General features: G+C 41.2%; 1 protein-coding gene across 8 annotated transcripts in view; it reads right to left on the reverse strand.

Annotated features, from left to right (window-relative positions):
• KHDRBS3 (KH RNA binding domain containing, signal transduction associated 3) overlaps positions 1 to 22381 on the reverse strand; it is a 192569-nt gene that overhangs the window by 42131 nt on the left and 128057 nt on the right. The gene's annotated exons all lie outside the window — the stretch shown is intronic.

The raw sequence follows: 22381 nt of genomic DNA on the forward strand, positions 1-22381 counted from the left end.
GCAGTCTGGGGGCCACTGGAGGAAGCGGAAAAGGGTGGAGTTCTTTCAAAACCTCATTCCCAGAGGATTTTATTTGACCTGACTTGGAGCTCATCCAGTACAAAATGCCTTTTCCCTGGGGGTATTCAAAGAAAATAATTAGAGGCAATTACATAAGATTTTAGTTGCTTGAGGTGATGGAGCAAGTAACAGTCTAACCAAAAGCCAGCAAGAGAAGTGGGAGGATGAGATATCCACTTGCCCTTTGAATAGCTCTGACACACTCCTGGGAATCTAGAAGGCTACACACCTGCACAGTACCATGCAGAAACCCAGGAAAGCCCTGGGAAGACCCTAAGCTCTCTCCTCAGGATGACCTGCAGGTTCAGCACAAGAAGGAAAGGCAAGGCCAAGGAAAGAGTGAGTTGTAAACCAACTGACTGAGTCTTAATGACTTGTTCCAACATGCTAGGGACTCAGTTTCCAAGCACTCAATAAAATCTCTAATCATTAGCTGACCACTAAGGTAACAGGAGACACTTCAGTGACAACACATAATAAAGTTTACAATATTAGTTTGCAAAAGTCACTAAATAAAAAAGGAAAACAAAAAAATACTGGAAGGAAGGAGCATTTAATTTCCACAGTTGATACATTAAGTTAAATCTCTAGTTTTATTGTTTAAAGATTTTATTTATTTATTTAAGAGAGAGATAGCAAGAGAGACAGAAGCAGACTCTCCACTGAGCAGGGAGCCCAATGCGGGACTTGATCCCAGCACCCTGGGATCATGACCTGGGCCGAAGGCAGACACTTAACCGACTGAGCCATCCAGACACCCCTAAATTTCTAGTTTTAAAAAGAAATTAGGTGATATGCAAAGAAACATGAAAGTATGGTTCATACATAAGAAAAAAGTAATCAACAAACTGACCCTGAGGAAGATCAGACACTAGACTTACTAGACAAAACTTTAAATAAGTTATTTGAAATATATTCAAGAAACTAAAGGATACTCTGTGTCTGAAGAACTGAAGTATGAGAACAATGCCTCACCAAATAGAGAATATTAATATAGCTATAGAAAACAATAATGAATCCAAATAAATTTTTGAGTTGTAAAGTGTAAGTGAAATGAAAAATTCACCAGAGAAGTTCAACAGCAGATATAACTAGGCAGAAGAGAGAATAAGTGAACCTGAAGGTAGATCAATTGAGATTATCCAGTTTGAGGAAGAAGATACAAAAAGATAAGGAAAAATGAACAGGGTCTCAGAGACCTGTGGGACACCATCAAACATGAACATATGCATAATGTGATACCCAGAGGAGAGGAAAGTAAGGAGCAAAAAGATTATATAGAAAAATAATGGCTAAAAACTTCCCAAATTTGATGAAAAACTTTAATCTACCATCCAAGAGGCTCAAAAAATTCAAAGTAGGGTAAGCTCAAAGAGACCCACACCTAGGTACATCATCATCAAAATGTTGAAATACAAAGACAAAGAGAGGATCTTAAAGCAGCAAGAGAGAAGCTGCTGATCATGTGAAAGAGATTCTCAATAAGAGCAAGAACTGATTTCTCAAGAAAGACCACGGAGGCCAGAAGACGATGGGATTCCACATTCTAAGTACTAAAAGAAAAAGACTGTCAACTAAGAATTATATAACCAGCGAAGCTATCCTTCAAAAATGGAAGTATTAATGTATTCTTGGGTAAACAAAAACAGAGAATTCATCAATAGCAGATAAGTTCTACACGAAATGTTAAAAGGAGTCCTTAAAGTAAAGTGAAAGGTCATTAAAAAGTAACTTGAATCCACATGAAAAAATAACACTAATACAGGTAGCTACTTAGGGAAAGACAAAACTATAAACGTGTTTTTGTTGTAATTCCTTTTTCCTCGTTTGATTTAAAAAACAACTGCATGAAGAACTAATTGCAATTCTGTGTTGATGGGCACACAATGTATGAAGCTGCAACTTATATGACATAAACAACACAAAAGTGATCAGGTAAGGACAGAGCTAAAGAAGGAGCAAAGTTTTTGTTTACTGTTAAAATTAAGCTGATGTAATTTTGAAAAAGACTGACATAAGTTAAAAAGTAAACTGCAATCTCTAGGGCAGACTAATAAAAAACAAACAAACAAAAAACAAGAAAAGAGAGGTGCCTGGGTGGCTCAGTTGTTTGAGCATCTGACTCACATGCATGCGCACTTTCTCTAAAAGTAAATCAATAAAATCTTTAAGAAAAAAATGACAGTGCAGTTAAAGTGATGCAATTAAAAATATCTAACAACAAAAGGAGATAGTAAGGTACAAAAAAGACTTAAGACAGAGGGAAAACATAGCAAAATGGCAGATATAAATCCTACCTTATCAGTAATTACACTAAATGTAAATGGACTAAATAAAATGGAATTAAAAAAAAAAAAAAAAAACAGAAATTGGCATCATGTTTAAAAGAGATCCAACCAGGGAACCTGGGTGGCTCAGTCATTAAGCATCTGCCTTTGGCTCAGGTCATGATCCCGGGGTCCTGGGATCAAGCCCCGCATCAGACTCCCTGCTTGGCTGGAGGCCTGCTTCTCCCTCTCCCACTCCCCCTGCTTTTGTTCCCTCTCTGTGTCTCTCTCTGTCAAATAAATAAATAAAATCTTTAAAATAAACAAATAAATAAAAGAGATCCAACCACATGCTGTCTACAAGAGATACACTTTAGATTCAAAGATAAAAATACATTGAAAGAAAAAGGATAGAGGAAGGTACACCATGGAAATACATATCAAGAGAACTACCATAGCTGCACTAATATCAGACAAAATAGACTTTAAGACAAGAATTGTTACCAGAGTAAAATCACATTTACTTATAAGGATAAAAGAGTCAATCAAGATGATAATTATAAAAATGTATGCATATATATACATGTATATAACAACAGAGCTCAAAAGAACTGAAGCAAAAACTGACAAAATTACAGGAAGAAAGAGATAATCCAACAATAATAGCTGGGAACTTAAACATCACACTTTAAATAATAAAAAGAACACCTACAAAAAAAGATCAAAAAAGAAATAGAAGATTTGAACAATACAAACTAATTATATCTAACAGACATCTATAGAACACTCTACCCAGTAAGGGTGAAATACACATTCTTCTCAATTACACATGGAACATTCTCCAGGATAGACCATACATTCTCCTAATTCAAAATTCACTACAAAGCTAAGTAGTCAAAACAGTGAGGTACTGGTAGAGATGCAGATCAACAGAACGGAACTGAGAGGACAGAAATAAACCCTTCCAGCTATGGTCAATTCATTTTCAACAGGGTGCCAAGACAATTCAGTGGTGAACAGAATAGTCTTTTCAGTATATGGTGTGGGAACAACTGAATACCCATATCCAAAAGAATAAAGCTGTACTGTTACCTCACACCGTACACAAAAACTAACACAAAATGCATCATACATGTAAGTATACAAGCTTAAATTATACAATTCCTGGAAGACATCATAGGTGTAAATCTTTTTAATTTTGGAATAGTCATTAGTTTCTTAGATATGACAACAAAAGCACAAACAGCCAATGAAAATATAGACAAAATAGACTTCATCAAAATTAAAAATGTATGCATCAAAGGACATTAGCAAGACAGTGAAAAGACTATCCACAGGATGGAAGAAAATATTTCCAAATCACATATCTGATAACGGTCTAATATTCAGTATAAAAAGAGCTCTTACAACTCTTACAATAAACAACAACAAGAGCAAAAGCCATCCTCCTAGTGCTACTGGAGACAAGCTTCAACCTGAGGACATTCTGCAGATGTAATAACAAGCACACTATGGTTATTTTAAAAGCACTGTGGAATTCAAAAAGATTCAGAGAAATGACCATTTTATAAAATCAAATTAGATATATTACAATGACATTTATGTCCATGAAAGTATGAATCCTACTCTGAAACTGATTACCAAGTTTCTGGTGTTAGTCAATTCTATAGTGACTTTGGATTACTTGCTATTTACTTAATATTTAAATGAGCCTGAAGAAAAAAAAAAAATCTAACTATTTTGGAACATTGGTCTTAACCAATGTTAATCAGTTTAGTGATTACCACCAGATCTCTTGAAGTAGAGAAATATGGTCAAGGGGTAAGAGAAAGGATCTGGAGTTAGATGAGCTTCCATAATTTACTATCAATGATTTTAATCAGGCTCATTCCCATATCAGAATCTGTTTCTTTACCTGTAAATTGTGATCCCTTAAGTATTCTGAAGGGATGGGAAATTATATATATACACATGTGTACGTATTCCAGCAAAATGTGTGGCATGTATTAAGAACTTCATGAAGGACAGCTTATATAATTAATTATTATATTAAAGCATTACCCATAAAGACCTCTCTCCTGGATTTCTAAAATAATACAACTAACAGATAAAGAACATCAGAAGCCACTACATACAAGGGTATGAGCCAAATAACTGGTTTTAAAGTGATTACCTTAGTTTATTCTTTCCTAAAAAACATCTATTAAATATTAGACCTCAATCTATTTGGCTTAGGTAAACACAAATATTTAAATAGGAAGTTACATTATAATGATTTGCATTTTGTAAAACAAATATCAATACTAAGAGACAGTATGGTCTCTGTAGGAATAAGGCTTATACATTTTGTACGTGATCCCCTAATTTTTTTAAATGTTTTTTTTTTTTTTTTTTCACAAAGGAGGAACTTAGTATTTGTTGAAGAGCTACATGTCCAGTACTTTGGGCATAAGACAGAATAAAATACAAAACGAATTCTCAATAAATAGGGGCAGAGGAAAAATAAAAGTGAAGAATACAGTTAGCACACAATATATAAACCACAATGTTCCTCACAGTCACTAAAGGCAGATTACTAATTTGGTGATCTTCCAATGACCAATGTAAGAAGGAGAAAGCTATCAGACAAGATACAAGCAAAACAACAACAAAATTGGTGGGATTTTAATAATGCAGTAAGTCATATAATGCAGGTATTACTGATAATTCTGGTGAATTAATAAATTAAAAGAAGCTGGTATTCTTAATGGAAAGAGTAATATTAAAACTTAAATTAAAAAAAAACAAAACCCTTCCACGTGACGCCTACCCTGTTCCTGGCACTCGGTTAGACACGATGAATGGAAGAGGAGCATCATCATCTACTCTGGTGTGGAACAGGAGGACAGATAGACCACTGATGAGATAATGATGACACGGTATGTCAAGTGGTGTGGCAAGGTGAGCACTGAGGCACCACAAAATTGCCCAAAGGGGAATGGGAACGGAGAGGAAGACTCCCCAAGTGACAATGCTAGCACTTAGTTTCAAATGCTGAGAAAAGCAAAAGCAGCTGTTGAAATTCATTAAAAATAAAAGCCAGGCAGAATGAACAGCAGGTGCAAAACAGCAGAGGTATAGATATCTGAGAACCCTCTTCATCCAGGAAAGCAAGCAGCTTGCGGGCACACTGTGGTAGAGCAGAGAGCAATGAAATGGAGAAACCCATAAACCAGATCATGATGGCCACATTAAGGAGAATGGATTTGGATTCTGAGTGACATGATCCACCTCGTGGTTTAGAACTCTCTCCCAGGGAACAGGGTGTGGGCACAGAAGAGCAAGGGTGAATCTGGAGGGCTGGACTTGTAAGTAGGTCATGGCACTGCGCAACGTGGCAACGTGGAGCTCATGGTTCTTCAGGAATTTGTCAGTAGCCTGGAAAGAGTATGGCTTCACCAAGTCAAGAATTCTACTTCTATGCTTATCTAAAGGATCAAGATTGTAAATGAGTGGAACTTCCTTAAATAACTAAAATGTTAAGTGCTATACTATTTTAACTCTACAGTTATGTCATTCATTCCTTGTTTGACTATTCTGTCAGATATTACAACGCTAGAAATTTACTTGAATTTTCAAATTGTTTAGGTCATTGAATTAGTGACTTCCATGTTTTTACACTGAAGATTTTGATTAAAATTGCAATTCTCATATAATTTCACAGGTGGATTTGGCCATGGGGGCACTGCTCCTCCCATGACAAAAATTGTCTGTTCAATGGACAACACTTGAAAAATACAGGGAAGTGTGAAGAACAATGGGATAGGAGAGGAGGAAAAGCTGAGTGTAGGTGCAAACACATTTGTAAGTTTCTATGAGGGAGTAGAAGTAGTTCTTGATGATCACCTGCCACCTTCCTGCAAAGCAGGAAAGGAGGTCATTGTCAGACAACATTTGGAGGTTTAATCAGAAAGGACTCAAGGGTCAGTTACCATGAGGAAGGGCAGGAGGCAGAGTGGGTAAGAGCCCCTCAGCATTAAGCTTCTTTGATGAGGACTAATCTGGGCATCAGCAGCTCTGTCTCTCTCTTTTTTTTGAATGCTCTTCATGTTCCCAACTACTGGTTGTTTTCTTATTTATTTAATTTGATGTTAAGAAATTCCTCTTTGGATTTTTCTGAGGCCAGAGCAGGAATTTTAACAAATAGTGAATGCATTATTGTTACAAGTTAACACACAATTGAGCAGAAATCATAAATCTAGTAGAGAGGGGATGTCACAGATGTGGTTCAATCACACGCTAAGCTGAGAATCTACTCCAAGAACCTGGGGTGGGGGACACATATGTCCCTGTTGGCAGCGCTCAGACATGCTGAACGATTTTCTTTACACTTGAAATCTTTGGGTAATTTCTCACATTTCTTTATTTTCTCCGAGAGAACATTCTCCTCTGTGACATGGCCCAGTCAACATGTCAGCCTCATTTTTTGCCATGTGTCCTGAGCCACAAGGGCAATAATTACTTCCAGTCCATGTGCTGCTCCCGACAAGCCTCTGCGCCCACCCCTCTGCCAGGGGAAGTTCTCACTGTGGGGCTCAAAGGACCCTCCTCTCCTGCTGTATCTTCTCAGCCCCATGAAACCAGAGTCTATCACACCCGTGTGATTCCAGCAATGGATCAGATACACATCTCCATTACTGGGCGGAAACGAGTGGGCCTTGGCCTCCCCCACCGTTGCGGACCTGGATCGTGTCTTGTTTATTCTTTCACACAGAGTAGGAACAGTGCCTGGAGCCTAGGAAGGGCTGCTCGATACATCCATCCTTATTCCATTGCTGGACTGAGTGCCTGCAGAGGAAAAAGCATGCAATCCACCCTCCTCCCCCAACCTGGTTCTGCCTCCTGCCCTGAGTGTGGGCCTTATGAACTTATTTACTCTAAGAACCTACTGAATTTCCCTGGAAGAAGCTTAAGAGAGCTCCCTGACATTATTAAAATGCAGTGCAAAGATGTTTCATCTCCTTCGCTGCACTTTTAAAATAGGATCCTGTACCTGTGAGTGGGGGAGTACAGGAGATACACATCCCTAATAAAATGCTAAGAATCCACTGGTCTCCAGAAGCTCTGAAGGCACCCTCATCTGGGCAGAGTCAGTGTGTCCAGCTTTCCCCTCCCACCACCATCCCACCTGGCAGGAAGTCTTGAGTTACATCCTTGCGATCTCTACATTCCCATGGTGACTATGGTACCATCGTCCAGAAATTCTCAGCTGGACTCATACAATATTCTAACTCATCTCCCTGGAAGAGCTCCCTTATCTAAACCTTCCTCCAGAATTAGCCACTAAAATGTGAGTCTGAGCTTATTGCTTCCCTGCTTACAAATCTCCACTCCCCACCCTTCCTGTTCCTACAAAATAAAGCACACATTGCCAAGCCTCTTGCAGGCTTGCCTCAGCATCCTACCCAGAGACAGTGCAGGGCACGCTGCAGCACCTCGCCGAGACCCTCTAGAAGCTTCGCCGTTTCATGCTTAAGTTCTCTGTACCTGCTGCTCCCTCTGCTACCACTTTTTAGGTTTTCCACCAGAAGACCTCAGGCTGAAATTTCACACCCTCCTTTGTGCCTCCACAATAACTGATAACTTGCTTATACAGGGGACCTGGAATTATCCCTCTGTCTCCCTTCTTCCCCCCGGGTCTGCAAGGTCCTCAAGGGTAAGGCCCAAGCCTTACTTGTTCTCTTATATACTCAACATCTGGCACGTTGGAGGCTCACAGTGACCTTGCTGAATAAACGAATGACAAGAACTAAGTACAGACCAAGCGGCAGGAAATATAGCAATAACTTCTTTAAGATGAATGCAAATTAAGGAGATATTATAGGATCAAATGCAATATTTATTGTAAAATACAGTAAATGCTGGTAATGAGACCTCACCTGAATTCTTCTGTCAAACATTACCTACCAGTCTTACATTGCCTGCCCTCAGCAAAAATTCCTTTTCAAAACTCCGTATGCTATTTCTGAAAGTCAAAACATTATAAGAAACAGCGAACAAACATGGTCAAGAAATAAATGTATATTAATATAAAGTCTTGCCTCATTAACAAAGAGTTACTAATTCAACAGGCTACACCTCTGAGTTTTTATCTTTGACAGTGAAGACGCCTATGTGGAATTTAACTGAGACGGTGACCTGGATACTTGCTAGACACCAGGGCTACATGAGGAGAAACATGTTCTCACGCAGGTAGACATTCTGTGTTTGCCATTCCCGACCTAGAAAACTCCAACCGACACATGGCCAAATACCAAAGAAATTTTGCTTTGAAAAGAAGAGATTTTCCGGGATAAAGCAAACAGCATGACCTATTTTTAATTCTATTTCTGTCACAAGTAAAATCAAGCATAACATTTAAGCTGGGAAAAGCCATTTTAAACAGAAGAATTTACAAAAGACAGTGATTTTAAAAAATAATGTTTCAGTTTTAAGTCCTTTTAAAAGGAAACAATTACCCTATATAACACCTCACTTTAATTAGGGTGATATCTGGTCATTTTGAAATGCAAGAAGTTTTCATTTATAATACAGCACTAAAACGTATTAAAATCCATACTCTTGGGGTGTCTGGGTGGCTCAGTCAGTTAAACGTCTGCCTTCGGCTCAGGTCATGATCCTGGGGATCAAGCTCCCTGCTCAGCGGGGAGTCTGCTTCTCCCTCTCCCTCTGCCCCCCCTCCCGACTCGTGCTCACGCGTTCTCTCTCAATAAAATCTTAAAAACATCTATAGTCTTATAATGATTATCTTGAGTTTATAAAGCAAACATTAAGCTAAAAACAGTCTTTTCAGAAATGCATTTTCCCTGGGTTCTGAGTAATTATATCCCTGTCAAGTATCACCAATGGGACCATGAACATATCACATAACCAAGTTGTTTTATAATTAAGGACAAAAATCACAATATTAATAATAATTCTAAATAAGAATCTTTTCCATAATCATTTCAATATCATTAATTCAACAATCAAGTCACATCCCTAGGTATTGTTTATGGCTGTGAGGAATGTATTATGCATCTTCTAGACTCACAAATTCTTCCTATCAGTCTTTGGAGTCTGATGCCTGTGTTCAAGTTCTAGCTCTGCCTCTTACTAGCTGTGCAGCTTTGGGAAAACCACCTAACCTCCTCAAACCGCAATTTTATACTTTGCCAAATGGGAATCGCAATCCATGTTATGGTTATTTCCAGTGGTTGTAGATGGATTAACCAAAAAGTATATATGAAAGCTGCCTGACGCAGTACCTGCCCAAAAAAGGTAGATTTATTTAAGGATGTATCCCTTTTAGCACTCTCAAACTCTTAAGCCAGAGAAACAGCGGAGCATTCCATGTATTTGTCTTTTATAGACTACGATAAATTCTTAAAACTTGGTCTAAAACTGCAATGTCTGCATGTCTATTCAGCAAATGTTAGTATGAACCGCCATGGTTTTGGAGGAAGAAGTGGCTGCCCACAGCTTGTGAAAACAGAGCTATGCCAATTATTCACAGAATGATTTCTCTCTCTCAGTTCGTACCTAACAGACACAATTAGATTTGTTTGGATTTGACAAGGTGCTCAAAAGTACAATAAAGGAAAATTAGATAACAAAGAGGTTAACCGAGCAATTCCACAAACAAGGGAAGGGAAAACTGTATACGGAAAATTAAAGAAAACCAAATTAAACCAGAAATCCCATGAGGATGGAGGAAAGCAGAATTACTAAATTGTATTACGGCCACATTAGCACATCAGGCGAAAGATTTTTTCCATCAGTTTTTCCACTTTCCAAGGGAGGTGGGCATTTGTTGATTGCCTGCTACTCTAACTTGCCAGGCACTGCTCTAAGCACTGGGGATGTGATACTGAACAAACAAAACCAACTGCGTCCTTGTCCCCATGGGGCTTATATTCCGGTGTGGGCAGGGCGGGGGGGAGGGGTGGTGGTGCAGAAAGACAAAACCAAGCATCCCAAAGATAGTATGTGGACACAGTAAGAGGTGGGGGAGGCAGCCAGAGGAGCCTTAAGCAAGGACTCTACATACAAATGCGAAGGGACTAAGGAGCTGCTTATGCAGATTTAAGGGGGCGGGAGGGATTTCAGGCAGAATGAACAGCAAGCACAAAGGTCCTGAGGTACAGACAGCCAGGTGGAGTGAGCCAGAGGGAGGACAGGAGCCAGGTCCTCCGGGGCCCGTAGGGCTTGATGTGAAGGAGGTGACCACCAGAAGCTTCTGTGCCTCATGAGAGTTTCTATGCTGCCCAGGATTTATCTTTCTGCTTCGTCTGACTTGACTTCCTCGACACTGTTTCTTCCTTCATCTGCATCTAATCTGCTGAAAACCATTTACTTAGTTCTTTTTTGTGTTTTACAGCTCTAGAATATCTGCTTTCTGTATATTCTCCAGTTCTCTGCTTAAACCATCAATCTCACCTTTTAGTTCCTTGATGATAAAGAACACTTATTTTAAAGTTTGTATCTGCTACCTGAACCTATCTCTATTTTTTCTTTTTTATTACGGTGCCTTCAACTTATATTTATGAATGAAATTACAGAAAAAATTTGAAAGTCTCCACTACGTATTTCTCCAGAGAGCATTTGTATTTGCTTTGGGTGGGAGGATAGGAGAATTGGCAATTCCAGCTCAGCCTGCGCCCACAAGGGACTGGGGCTACCAGACGGCCTCCCTGTGTGAGTGCTTTTCTGAGCTCCAGTGCAAACCCCGCGAGGTTACCAACCCCCTGCACCCAAACCTGGGGGGCCTTAAACTTCCACTTTTTAATTTTTTTTTAATCTTTCCAAACTCCAGATTTCTTTAAAGCTCAACTGCCCTCTCAGCTACCTCTTCAGGAACTGGCAGAAGCCCTCCCAGGGGTTCTCAAACAGGGTTCTACCATAGAACGAAGCCCAATGCCCCACGCCCCCTGTGTACAAAGTGAATTCACTTCTCTCCTATGCGTCTAGAAAGATAGTACTTTCACAGCATCATTTGCTATATTCCATGATTCAGATGAGGAAGCCCAGCTGAGAAAGGCTGCCCCAAGGGAAAAATCGCTCAGAAATGCTGAACTCACCTTTTTGGCTCTCGTTCTCTTCAAGGTGCTGGCCAGTATTTGTTTTGTTTGTACTTTACTAGCTCTTACACCTTCAAAGATGTTTTGTTTGGTGTTTTCGTTTCACCTTTCCCAGTGGCTCTCAGCAAGGTCTGGAGCAGACTCTCATGAATGGGGTATCCCTGAGAACAGGGGCTTCCCCTGCCTTTTGGGCTACCATGGCTCCAGGGCCCGGCAGGAGGAAGCATTCAGTAAATCCTTTCTGAATGAGTGGATCAATAATGAATGACCAACAGATGTGGATTCATTCACTCACTCTTCCCAGTGTGAAGACAGCCCCTGTGTGAATGGACAGTTGGCCAGGAGTGAGGCGCCAAGGGACTCTAGTGTCACCAGGAAGAAGGGCCTCCTGGCCCACAAAAACACACACCTACTGCACAGTGCAGAGGCTTCTCTACAAGGAAAATAGAAGCCTCAGAGGTTCAGAGTTTTGTACTGTTAGCACTAAGACTGCTCCTTGCTTAGCTTTCAGACTGAGAAACCTTCGGATTATCACCTGGTCTAAGGGCAGATGCACTTGCAGGAAGACGTACTGCTGTGTGATGAACAAGAGTATTGGGTCTGTCAGGTACAGCATTCTTCAGACACAAATTGGTCATATTTTAAACCCCTTTGTCCAAGTATAAAAAAGGGCATAAAGAGGTACAAACCCTAAGTGCATGGCTCAGTGAATGCTCACCAAGTAAGCACAGCTGTGTAACCAGCGCTCAGATCAAGAACCGGAACACCAAACCCCACCCCTGCAGCCCCAGAGGCAGCCCTGGAACCTGTCCTCAGTTACCACCTCCCCCCAGCAGTAACCACTGTCCTGACTTTCGGTACCATCAAGTGAGCTCAGCTTGCATTGGAGCTTCATATCAATGGAATCAAAGTGACTCCTACTCCGTACCAGCTTTCTCTCACCCAACAGAGTGCTTGTGAGATCCGCCCGCCTTGTCGTATGTAGCTTCAACAGCTGGTTCCTTTTTTGCTGCCTGAAAATACTGGTCCGTATCATCACACTGTGACTTGTTTGTCCGCTCTTGTTTTGATAGAGATTTTGCTTCTTTCTAGTTTTTGCCTACTTGGGCGCCTGGGTGGCTCAGTTGGTTGGGCGACTGCCTTCGGCTCAGGTCATGATCCTGGAGTCCCGGGATCGAGTCCCGCATCAGGCTCCCTGCTCAGCAGGGAGTCAGCTTCTCCCTCTGAACCACCCCCATGCTCTCTCTCTCTCCCATTCTATCTAGTTTTTGCCTACTCAGCTCTTGCACAAGTCTTGTGGTGCATCCTCGTATGCACCTCTGTTGAGTAGTACCCAGGAATAGCACCACTGGGTCTTAGGGAAGCATGTGTTCAGCTTTAACAGGAGGTGTCAAATATTTTTCCGAAGTAGTTACATCAGTCTACGTTTCTACAGCAGCAGAGGAGAATTCCTATTGCAACCCCATTCCAGTTAAAACTGGAAATGATCTTTTTTGATTTTAACTATTTTCATGGGTGTGAACAGCACTGAATATTATCATATACAGTAATCCCCACTTATCCAAGATTTCGTTTTCTGTGGTTATAGTTTCCTACAGCCCACCGCTGGCCAGAAGCAGATGGTCCTCCTTGTGACCCCTCGTCAGAAGGTCAACAGTAGCCTCCCCCTACGTCACATGCCTGCGTCATCACCCTCGCTCCATCTGGTCACGTGGGCCTTTCACCGCCTCACATCCTCCCAAGAAGAAGGCTGAACAGCACAGTAAGATATTTTGAGAGACAACACTCACATAGCTTTTATTATAGTATATTGCAATAACTTTTATTTTATTATTACTGTTAATCTCTTAGTGTGCCTCACTCATGCATTAGACTCTATCATGGGTATGTATGCATAGGAAAAAACAGTGACCGTATTGTTGACTACTACCTGCTGTTTCAGGCATGCCCCAGGGGTCTTGGAACATATCCTCCACAGTTCAAGAAGGACCACTGTATTAATGTCTGGGGTATAGTTAGCAATGGTCTGCCATGAAAGACAGAGCTACTTGGTACACTGAAGAATTAGATTTTTTTTTTTTTTTTTTAAGATTTCATTTATTTGTTTGACGGAGAGAGACACAGCGAGAGAGGGAACACAAGCAGGGGGAGTGGGAGAGGGAGAACCAGGCTTCCCGCCGAGCAGGGAGCCCGATGCGGGGCTCGATCCCAGGACCCTGGGATCATGACCTGAGCCAAAGGCAGACGCCTAATGACTGAGCCCCCCAGGTGACCCCTGAAGAATTAGATTTCTGAGCCAAAAATAAAATTACTTAATATACCACTTTTTATGTGCCAGTCACTATTTTAAATACTTCCTTTTTTTAAAGGATTTATTTATTTGACAGAGAGAGAGAGAGCAAGCATGAGCAGGGAGAGGGGCAGAGGGAGAAAGAATCCTCAAGCAGACTCCCCACTGAGCATGGAGCCCAACTGGGAGTAGGGGGGGCTCTATCCAGGCTCCATCCCACAACCAGGAGATCATGACCTGAGCGGAAACCAAGAGCCAGCTGTTTAAACAATTGAGCCACCCAGTGCCCCTAAATACTTTCCATATGTTAATTTGTCTAATCTTCATAACACTATGTGTTAAGTAAGTACTAATATTTCCATTTAAGAATCAGGGACTGAGGCATAGAGCAGATAAGCAATTCACCCAAAATTACACAGCAATTAAAGACACAGGAAAGATTTGAATCTAGTCAGTTTGACTCCTGCCTTTGCTTATAACCATGGTGGTAAGTATACTGCTCATCCCCATAAAACAGAGGATCAGACCCTATATTGTAATCAACTCCTTGGGATAATGCTGCACTCCGATGACACATCTGGATGGCCAGTGGGCCTTCCGCATGTGTTAGCCCACCTGACAGTGTGGTTTTATTTTAAACTGCTTTAGCCCTGGAATATCTTTCAAGGTTCCATGTCCTGTTATGTACCTTACACTCTGCTAACAAACTGGATAAAAGCAAAAGCACAAAGATAAAGATGATAATAAACCTCAGCAGTAAGAGAGTACCGCCACACCTCTGCTGGCTGCCCTCAAACCCACCAACACCTCCCGCAGGTCTCTGCCCGTGAACAGCATGTTGAGTCCTCACGGACAGCTTCCCAGCTTTTCCTCCCTGAATGCTGCCATCACCCTTCCCTGTTTGGTTTGCTGTCTCCTCTAGAAGTCTTTCCACATTCCATCAAGCAGATAGTCTTCCTCCGTCGGTCCTCCTGAAATAGTCTGGATGGGATTTTTTTTTTTCCTGTATCAATAAATCAAATATTACTTACTACATGCTAGACCCTGTGGATAAGAAGGCATAGCACCTATCATCAATAACTTAAAATGTAAGGGAAATAATTATACAAATAAAGGGAGTAGATCACATTGTTCTAAGAAGTATCTTAAGTAGGATGTATACACATGGATCCAACAGAGAACAACCAACTGAAACAGACAGGGGACTATGGGAGGATTCAAAGTGGGGATGATAACAGCGTTTCCTCCTAGATCCTGATCTGCCTGATGGCAAGGAGTGAGTTCGATGAATGCTGGTTAATGCGTGAGGAAAATCATAAAACTAAGATGGCAGGTTCTTGTAGGGGATCCATTATGATAGAGGACTATTCCAATGGTTCTCAAGTCCCCTCCCTGCCTCAGCCCTAATTCACCTGAGGGACCTGACACCTCCGTCACGGTAGCTCAGACAACCACCACTGCTTGCTCGCTCACTTCAATGGTCAAGCCTCATTACAGAGGCTAAATGTGTTCTCCCTGCCCTAGAGACACTGTCATTCCAGAGTCCTCCATGCTCTTAAAACGCTTTTCTGGTTGTTTTGTTCAGAGAAGAAAAAACAACATCTAAATACATAAACTTAAAATCTGAAATCATTTCTTAAAGTTTTACCTTTCCAAAATAGGTCAACCTTTCAACAATTTAGGAAAGAGATCGACTTAGGAAGGTCCTGATAGACATTTCAAGTAAATTGCATGTGGCTCTTAACTCTTGCTTCTGGTAAAATGGATGTAAAAAATTACAGAACCTTCATCTTTTAATCTAAAATAAAAAGGTGTCCCTAGGCTTTTCAATTCACATTTAAAACGCATTTTCATAAATAACCTTGTCACAATCTGTACTCTGTTTTAATTAAATTTCTCACTATGGAAAACAAGATAATTGAAACAATTTAGAGGTTAGTTAACTGTCAAAAAACTATGCCAGTAGTCACTGCACTGGGAAAATCTGCCACCAGTAACTCTTCTATAACTAAAGTCCCCAAACTAGTCATGTAATCAAAACTTCAGGTGAGCTCACACAAAAAAAGACAACGATGGCTTCACTGAGTCTTCAAAACAAAATCTACATTAACAGAATTACACGTACATTTAAAAACTATATTTGGTTTTCCCTAAAGGCCTTTGCGGATGTTTCCAGTCACCAAAAATTTGCAAGAGCTTACTCTTCTGGCAAAGGAGTCAATGGCAGTCCCCGTACGGCCATGTTTCAGAGGAGGACATCGAGTATGGCAGGAGCAGGGTGGACCTTAAAGCAAGTTTCATCTTCTGCAGCGTCAATGAGCCATGATGCTGGAGAACAGGCAGAACCCTGTTCCCTAAACCCACGGTTTAGACTGCTGCTCTCATTCAAAACTCTGATTTTTTAAACCTGGATTAAGTTAACAAATGGCAGCTGTCCTGTGAGGAAACAGCCCTCAGGAGCTGCACTAAGACAGTCTCGAGAGCCCCATCTCCGCATCTGAAAACATGCAGCCGGCGCAGAGCACAGACTCCAGGATGTGCGGAGCCTCTGCAAGTAGGCACTACCACCCACGAGGGTGAGGCATCGCAGTGGGATCATCAGAGCCTATCAAGTACCTGCAGGGCTTCCACATTCTGACAAAGTTGGACTTCTAGAAGGCCCTGACATACTTATGTTGAAAGGGGACCACAACCCCTCAGCTCAGCCTCAAAAGCTTACAACGATGACCCGGACGCTACTGGGGACATCCCTGGCTGGCACGTACTTCCCATGAAGAAACTGATGGATGACACAGACATAATTAAATGAGTTAGAAAAGAATATGATTAAAGTTTCTAAGATGATTTGAGTTTGTACACCTTGTGGACATGCATTTGAAAAGAAGTCTCATTTTTAAAACATTTTTCAGAACTTCTGTTCTAGAATTCAAGAGACGCAGAGCCACTCACTCACTTTCACTTTTAGCTTATTACTCTCATTAAAATTTAGTTTGCTTTGTTTATTCTGTGACTTTCTTCTCAGTACCAAGATTTCTATCTGATGAAAATACAGTTCCTTATTAGTAAAAACATCTCTACGGTGATAGTGAGAACCAACTTCAAAAAACAATCAATTATAGAATTTTCAAGTTGGAAAAAAGTTAGGACAGTGTCTGGCCTAACCTTCTGGTTCCTCGGGTGAAGTACCATGATGGGCACTTTGTAGTCACAGAAACCAAAGCCCAAAAGGGTTAAACAATTTGTGTAAGAAACAATGGTGATACTGATAAGAAGGGAGATAAGAAACCAGGTAATTTCACCTCTCAGAATAACATTCTCTTTATTAAATTGTATTGTCTTTCACATTTATTAGTTCACTAAATGAGCCATGTTATGTTACTAAAATTCGTGCCAGATATTTAATTTTACTTCACTAAGTATATTTAACAGTGCACATGACACATGGAATGACACAATTAGTTGGCAGTAATAAAGGCCACCCTCCATATGTTTATGTATGATCTCTAAATTGTCAGGCCCTGTGACAGGCTGTGGGGAAACGAGAAGAGAAGAGAAGAGAAGAGAAGAGAAGAGAAGAGAAGAGAAGAGAAGAGAAGAGAAGAGAAGAGAAGAGAAGAGAAGAGAAGAGAAGAGAAGAGAAGAGAAGAGGAGGGGAGGGGAGGGGAGGGGAGAAAAGGGGAGAAGAGGGGGGAAGGGAAGGGAAGGGAAGGGAAGGGAAGGGAAGGGAAGGGAAGGGAAGGGAAGGGAAAGGAAGATGGGAGAGGGGAGAGGGGAGAGGGAAGGGGGAAGGGGGAAGGGGGAAGGGGGAAGAGGGAGAGGGAAGCGGGAAGAGGGAAAAAGAGCTGGCATGGACAAAACAAGAAGGGCATTCCAAGACAACCGATTACACATGGAAGGCGACATGGCGTTCAGGTCCCTGTTGTGTTTAAGGAACTAGAACAGGTCAACAGAATGTAATATGATCATGTGGGGATGGCAGCAGGCTAGAAGGCTGAACAGTCAGACAGGATACTCAAGAAGGCCTTCAGATGTCACTCAGAAAAATCTCAAATTTATCCTTCTAGAATTCTAAACTAGTTCTTCTATTCTGGTGCTGGGGAGGCAGCAGCATTCTCAGACTTAGACGCTAGAAAGGGTTCTAGAAGTAGTGTGAATGATACGTTACTGAAGGGAAGGACCCAGAGCGAGGACAAGGCTATGAGCAAGGGCGTGACTAAGTAGGTGACAGCAATCATCCACATGTCTATCTGCACACCCATCCATCCGCCCATCTAAACAACCAGTATTTACTGAAAGACTACTTACTGGGTGTTGGGTGGCAGGAACAGAAGCGTGAACACAGATGGAAAGCTGGTGACAGGGGAGACATGGGGGCAAGCATTAGGGACAGGTGCAGACTGGGAGAAGTGCAGGTGCTCCGGGAGGACATGGTCACAGCATGTGAGCTGGATGCTGCGAGGGAGGGGTGTCTCCCGAGGAGGGCAAGCACCTTAACTAAAGCTAGGGTGATGTGAGGAGCTGGAGACCCAATAGCTACGCAGACATGAAAAGACGTGAAAAGACTTGGTTTGCTCCCTGATTACGGGGAATGAGAAGAGGCGCAGGTGAGCCCTTGCAGCCTGGGGATACGGCGGTGCCGTCCACACTCACCAGTCTCTGTGAGCCCGAGGGGCTGGCCCAGACCACAGCTTTGACAGTGCTCTGGGGCACTCAGGGACAGAAGGACACAGGAAGTGGATACCCGAGGGCACGCAAGGGAGCGGTGGGAGTTAGAGACTTAGATCTAGTAGTTAGGAACATGTAGTGTTAGGTGAAATCATGGAAATGGCTAACATTTTTCAGAGACAATAAAAGATACTGAGTGCTTGGAGAACATGCATCTATTTTGATTGTGTGTTTTCTCTGCATGCGGAGCCTAAAGTGATTTATCAAAAATGGTTTCATTTTAGAAATTCATATGTAAATTGGGCTCTGCCAGGAAGCATCAAACATGTCTTTCTGTGTAATTACACCAACATTTTGCATTGTTAAAGTGCTTTCATTGAATGTATTCCGGGTTATGCTAATTACTCACTTATTTAATTATTTGGACACAAGTAATGAATCAATGTTATTTTGGGGAAGAGGTACTTCTTGTTCTCAAAAAAGAGATGAGAAGTTACAGTAATTATGTCTAATTTTACGAAGTTAAAAGTGGAGCAGAAGGTCCCAATTTATTCCCAAATGGTTGAAAACATAACCATTATCTGTTTTCTTCTCTCCTGGAAAAAAAAGCTAATCATGTGAACTGTCTTGTTTCCTTAGTTATTCTTAAAAGACAAGCATTCACTGACGGGAGGATCTGGTCTCCCCGACAGTGAGTCTGTTCCTTGCACACGGCCACTGTGTGTCACCTGCCGTTTCCTAACACTCATCTCCTCACAGACCAACAGATTTATTTGCTGACAGATGTTCTTCTCAAGGACACATGCTCAGGGAGTATTTTGTGACAGTGAGTGTGATGAAGAACAGTTGGCTCAGGTGACATTAGAAATGATCAAATATCTTCACACACACACACCTTGAGAAAAATCAGTCCAATTTCAATAGGCACATTTTGACAAGGAAATACCTTCAAATTATCAGGCTTTCTCACCGGGGCTAATCAAACATATTCTTATAACGGGCATACTGTAACTGCATACCAACAACTGTAACGCACACCACTCACTGAGCTTTTGAGGCTTACACTATGCTGGAATCCCCTCGTGCTCGTGCACATACTCTGAAGAATGCAGAGTATTTTAAGGACTGAAATGTGTACTTTCTCAAAAAAGCAGCAGCTGTGGCAGGATCTGAAGGAATAGGATGTTACCCCCTTTTTTGTTTAAATAAGCAACTGATACAATTTTTGTCTTTTATTCTGGAAATAATGTCCTCAGATAATAAATGTTAAATGGAACTTAAAATGAAAAGCAAATTGAATTGGTTAGACAGAACCAAACAAGTTCATAGAAATAAAACATATATACTATGAATGCATTTCAAGGTGGATCTTTAAAAATCACATTTCTGAGTTCCAAAGGAATGACAAGTCTTTTTTAAGAGTTACAGATGCTCTGAAACTCTTAAAGAAAAAGCTCTTTCTCTTTTTGCTAATAAATACAATATTGTCATTTATTATTTTAAAAAATCCTAACCCCATCTTGTTTTTCCTAATTTTTCTCAATTTCCATTTATCTACTTAAGGTAGCTTAACACGAGCAGCTAATTACATGGCCAGGCCACAGGGGTCATCTAACACAATCTCCTGTCACCCTGCCCACAGTCCAGAGGAGGCAAGATAAGGTACCTGCTGCGTTTTTCTCCAAAGAGGAGAAGAGCCTATAATCTCAGCTACTAGAGTACAGTTTTTAATAAAGCACTGACTGTTCGAGATAGAACATTCGAGATAGAACATTCGAGATAGAACTGAACACTGAACTCCGCATCTGCTCCTTCTTTATCAGCTATGTGACTTTAGGCAAGACACTTAACTTCCGCAACCTTAAATTCTCATTTGTACAATAGGCTCATAACATCTCACTGAATGGCTCTGAGAAGAACATGACATAACATATATGAAAGTGCCTTGTAGAGAGTAGTTTCTCATTAAATATTACATCGTTCTGGAAAGTTCATTCTTATACTGAGATGAGGTTTATGTTACTCTACTACTTTCAGGAGCTACACAGAATTAGTCTTATCTCTTTGTAACCTGTAACTGCCCTTTGAGCACCAGAAGACGAGGATAACTAAGGCAACATGTTTTTTCAAATGCCAACTGTCACACTGCTTCCCACCAGATGGTTACAGTAATGACTTAGAAAAGATCAATGGTAGCCTTCATTAGGAAAACTTATCGGGTCCCCAATCCAGTAAAGATTTACTAAGTGGATATAATGTGCCAGACACTATGCTACGGGCTAGAGACACGGTGTTTTTCCCTAGAAGTTTATAATCTGCTGAAACAGATGTATACTAATGATTGCACTATACAGCTATATGCTAATAATGAAGTTATATATAAATTGCTAAATGACGAAAAATGAAAACCACACAAAAGGCATCTGGGTGGGTTCTCCACACATGTAAATTTTTTTAAAAACTCAGTCTTTTTATTTTATTTCATTTATTTGTCAGAGAGAGAGAGAGAGCACAAGCAGGGGGAGTGGTAGGCAGAGGGAGAAGCAGGCTCCCGGCTGAGCAAGACTAATGCAGGACCCAATCCCAGGACCCGGGCACCATGACCTGAGCCAAAGGCAGACGCTTAACCAAGGCCACCCAGGCATCCCTTAAAACTCAGTCTTGAGAACAATCATTCATTCATTCACTCATTCAGCAAACATTTATTAAAGACCTCCTATGTACCAGATATTATACTAGGCACTGGGAATATAAAAGTGAATGTCAAGTGAGGGACCCATACTCTCAAGGAGTTTAGAAGCTACTTTATGATCATTCCAATTCAATGGGATAATTTTTTTTTTTTCAAAGATTTTTTATTTATTTATTTGACAGAGAGAGACACAGCGAGAGAGGGAACACAAGCAGGGGGAGTGGGAGAGGGAGAAGCAGGCTTCCCACAGAGCAGGGAGCCCGATGCGGGGCTCGATCCCAGGACCCCGGGATCATGACCTGAGCCTAAGGCAGACACTTAATGACTGAGCCACTCAGGCGCCCCGGGATAATTATTTTAAAGATCAACTTCAACTTTCTCACTTGCCACATGAATGAATAACTATTTTGGGGGGTTATAGGATCTCAGGCTTCCTAAGTTAGATACCATTTAGTATACCCACCTCTTCTAAAGTTCTACAAACACATTTTTTAATTTTCTTTTAAGTTTGGGTGTTTTCTCCTTCCCATGCTCCAAAGCTAAGCATGTTGTGTGAATAATCTTCAGGATTTCAAACAGTTAGGACCAATGGCCAATGTCTGGGAATATGCCAGACACAGCAAAGCTATGTTTAGAAGGGCTAGAAGTAAAAAAATGAATTCAAGTTGGGTCAGGAAACAAAGAAGAGGTCAAAAGAGCACACCTGAGAGGCAGAGCTACTGAGGCGAGCTGCAGAGGTGAGGGGACTGTGTCTCCTCCTCACACCAGCTCCCAACATTGTTTGCTACGTACAGTGTTCAGCTACTGAAGCTTTCACTGTAACAGTGTAGAAGGCTTGCAAAATGCTAGGCGAAATGGGGAAAATCCTTCTTCTTGGCTATTAACTTCCATAAGTGTTTCCAGGAGTAACAGATACAAATCAAGAGGGAAAGGCAGAGCACAGAATCCAAACTCTTCATGACAGTAATTCAACTTGGGGAAGAGGGTGTACTCACGGCAGTGCAGTTGACCCTTGAACAATGCAGGGTTAGGAACACTGATTCCCGTGCAGGTGAAAATCTGCGTATAACATTTGACTACCCCCAAAACCTAACTACCAGTAAATAGGCTGTTGCTAACCAGAAGCCTTACCAGTAACATAAATAGTTGATTAACCCATGTTTCGTATGTTGTATGTATTACATACTGTACTCTTATAATAAAGTAACCCAGAGCAAAAATGTTAAGAAAATCATAAGGAACACAAAATACATTTATAGTACTATACAGTTGTTATCAGAAAAATCCACATATGGGCGGGCCCATGCAG

Source organism: Mirounga angustirostris, unplaced genomic scaffold (genome assembly GCF_029215605.1).
Source record: "Mirounga angustirostris isolate CCGP_5_RB_7025 unplaced genomic scaffold, mMirAng1.0.hap1 SCAF_4, whole genome shotgun sequence".
In the NCBI taxonomy this organism is placed as follows: domain Eukaryota; kingdom Metazoa; phylum Chordata; class Mammalia; order Carnivora; family Phocidae; genus Mirounga; species Mirounga angustirostris.